This window comes from Vicia villosa, unplaced genomic scaffold, assembly GCF_029867415.1.
Source record: "Vicia villosa cultivar HV-30 ecotype Madison, WI unplaced genomic scaffold, Vvil1.0 ctg.000927F_1_1, whole genome shotgun sequence".
In the NCBI taxonomy this organism is placed as follows: domain Eukaryota; kingdom Viridiplantae; phylum Streptophyta; class Magnoliopsida; order Fabales; family Fabaceae; genus Vicia; species Vicia villosa.
Genome location: NW_026705417.1, coordinates 178,081 through 181,818, shown reverse-complemented (window position 1 = coordinate 181,818; position 3,738 = coordinate 178,081).

Below are 3,738 nucleotides of genomic sequence, written 5' to 3'. Positions count from 1 at the left end.
ATATATTATAGACTAATTTTGTACACATTTAGAGTATTTTTTTTTAAGTTTTAATTATTTGTATAATTGTTTATATAATTATATGTTAATTAGCTTAATAAATTTCCAAAACAACTTCAAAAAATCCAAAAAAATTAGTTTTATTTTAAAATTAATTAACAAACAATATGAACATATTTTAAACTTAATTTTTAGGTTTAAATTTTATTTCTACCCTTTTCTAATTTTTATTAAATTAATTATGCATTAATTTTAATTATTTCAAACCATCCAAAAAATCCAAAAAAATACTTCCTTTTATCTTATTGCAATTTAAATTCATAGATAAGTGTATAGGTTGTTAAAATCATGTAAATAGCGTAGTTTACATTTCTCGCACAATCGATGTAATAGCGTAGATTTATTTTCCGCATTTTACATTCCCGCACTTTAATTTCTGTACATATAAAACTGCGTGTATGTCAAAGATAAAAACTGGAGCTTTAGGTCACTAACTTCAAAAGATAAAAATATCTGAATCAAAACACAATCACACTTGCACCTCTTAGGGTAATCCCTGTTACTCTTTTCAAAATCAATTCTACTGTTTCAAAGACAAATCCAAAACTTTTGTTTACATCCGGTCAAAGGAGAATTTTCTAAAAGAAATGGGAAAGGACCTAATAAATTTAGGGTAGATCTCCTAATTGCTTGCTCAAATCAAAACAACAAATGTCTCACATATTCATTGTTTTTCAAAATAAAACTTTCAAAAAAGACAATACTTGGTATATATCCAAACAAGGATCATTACGAAGTTAAAGCTCTTTTTTCAAAACATCTTTCGAAAGATAAAACACTTTGTATACATCCACACAAGGATAATTACAAAACCAATTTACAAAGGTATTTTAAGACCACATACAAGCATTTCAAGGCAAGACAAATGATTCAAACAAGTGAGCTAAGCAATTAAGAGCCCATGGATACCCATGGATACAAAGGGGTGCTAATACCTTCCCTTTGTATAATCTACCCTCGAACCCAAAATCTCTTAATGGTCTTTTTCTGTTTCTTTTATAAACCTTTCCTTAATTGGATAAAATAAAATTCGGTGGCGACTCTCTGATTTTCAAAACTCAAAAGCAAAAGAAGAGTCAGTTCGTATCTCTCATACGAGAGGTATAAAAAACCGAGGGCGACATAACCCTTCAAAGAAAATGTTCTTTCAAAGAAATCCCCAGCTAACACTTACTCACTAGTCGTAGACATAAACTTCTGTTGTTTTTGTACACCTTGAGACTGTTAGCACACAGCTACCTCATTAGTGTAGAAATGGAATAGTGATTACTAGTTGCACATGGTTGACTTGAACCATTCAAATAACTGACAAAGATATCACATTTTCTTCATGATATAAAAGTATTTTTAACTAAGAAATTTCTCTTGACAAAAGAAGTTACTCCACCTATCCGAGATAGTTTGAGCTCCCACAGACGAAATAAGCTTGAAACGATGAATGGAAAATATAAGACACATCTTCATATCTTCAAGAGCCGCACCCTCTGTTCAACAATCCTGCTGAGCACACTCATTATAGCAATTTTGTTCCTCACAATAAATACTTACACCAGAAGTAGAATGTCATAACATTGTGTCTGACATTTGTACTACCAGTATTCTCCACAAGTTTCATCCCCTTTTCTTTTCAATAGACCCTTGTCTAAGAAATTATCTCCTTCAGAAATGATCAACATGTGACGCCTTGATACTAAAATCATACACAGAGAGGTTGTCACGATCTCAACAAGCAGAACTGCCACTTCCTGGAATTTTGTTGAGCATAACTCTACCATGTTTGAAACAGATCATGGTATGCTTAAGATACTTTGAAATCCTTCTTGATAAGGTGTTTTTCAATCTCACACATTGATTAACATACTCCTTGAACAGAAAAGATTCTCCTTTATCCTTAGCTGTGTTGATCCGATCATAGAAATTTTGTCTTCATAGTCATCTTCACTAAGTGAAGTCTTCATCATGAAAGTAATTGTGTATGGCCAGAATACATTACTTACATTCAGATCAGAGCCTGCCCATTCTAATCCACATTACTTCCAAACTGCCACTCTTAGACTATAATGTTGCTTTTTCAAACTTCTATATATTCCTAGTCCTTCTACTAGGGAATATGAACTTTGTGACGTTAATACCTAAGACACTAGTTCATCTGAACTCAAACAAACTCTTGACTATTGTCGCACGCTCGCGGAAAAAGAACAGAGTCGCCACTAATTTATTTATCCCATAAGGGAAAGGAATATCAGGAAACCTAGCAAAGAATAAGAACAGGGTCTTGCGACCAGAGAATCTAGGTACGGGAGTCGGTTACGCAAGGGGAAGGTATTAGCACCCCTCACACCCATCGTACTCGATGGTATCCACCTATGTTTGTTTCTATCTAAAGGGTGTGTACTATGTCTATGTCTACATGCGAATGAATGGAAAAGAAACACGGCGAAAAGAAGGAATATTTTCAATTGTACTCGTTCAAGCCCCGCTACTTGATGCCTACATATCCCTTTCAGGAATTAGAGCGCTGTAGTTCGGCTCACATGTTTCTATTTGTTTTGTGTTTTTTAGTTGCGCGGAGTTAACGTTCGCGCTCTTGCATAAGGGGACAACCTACGATGCGATCGAGCGGAAATAACAATGCCCTTAGAAAGAAGAAAGAGAGAGATTGGGTTGTGTCTTTTAGGGTAATTCCATGATGACAAAACCTACTTCAAGGCTTCGCATCACTTCCTTACTTTGTTTTAAATCTGAACATTTATTAAGTGCTTTAAGTGTTTTTGGTTGGTATTTTTTAAGGGAATTTATTTGTTATTTATATCATACAAAAAAGAGTTTTTTTGAATATTTAGAGAATGCACATCAAGGCCTACACCTCAATCATTTATCTCCCTCTAAGTAGAAAAGAAATACACCGGAGCCTACGCCCCAATCATTTCTTTCCTACTAAAAAAAAGATAGTAGCGGTATGATCTTCATCGGTATTTATTAAGTTTTTTAAGGTTGAAAAAGAAAAAGAAATGAAAGGGAGACTATCCTATAATACTAGCCTAATGATTGTTATTCTAGTCTAAGTAACTGACGGATGCCCACATGTTTAGGCCCAGGAAGTATTTTTCGTATCACAGTTTTGTTCAGAAAAAATGGTGTTGTGGGTCCAGAGGGAGTGATGCGGTTGACCATGCCCAAGTATTGTTTTCAGAGTGCTCAGCCCAAAAAGGAAATGGGCTCTGGGATGAATCAATAATTTGTTGGCCCGATACAATTTGTGTGATCCAATTAATATTGTTTTTAGATTTTTTATTACGATTTTAATAGAATAAAACAAATTGATAACATTAAAAGAAAAAGAGGATTTGGGAACTAGGGTTACCCTGTGTGTGGCTATTGAACTTCCACGTTCTTCTTCTTCTCGTGAGAAACTGCGGCGTGCGACTTCTCCATCTACGATTCGAACTCAAGTGACGGCGGCGATGTTCTTCGTCTTCTCCGATCAAATCTTTCTTTGCCGTTCTCTCTGACTTGCTCACTCACTCACGACCTCGTTCCCTGTTCTCTCTCGATCTCTTCTTGTTGCGTTGTTGTTGTAGATTAGATCGTTGTTGCAGTTGAAGGTGATGAAGATACAGAAATTGATTGAAGCGATGAAGATTGCGTGAGGGAGTTCTCTACAGAACTTTGAGATTG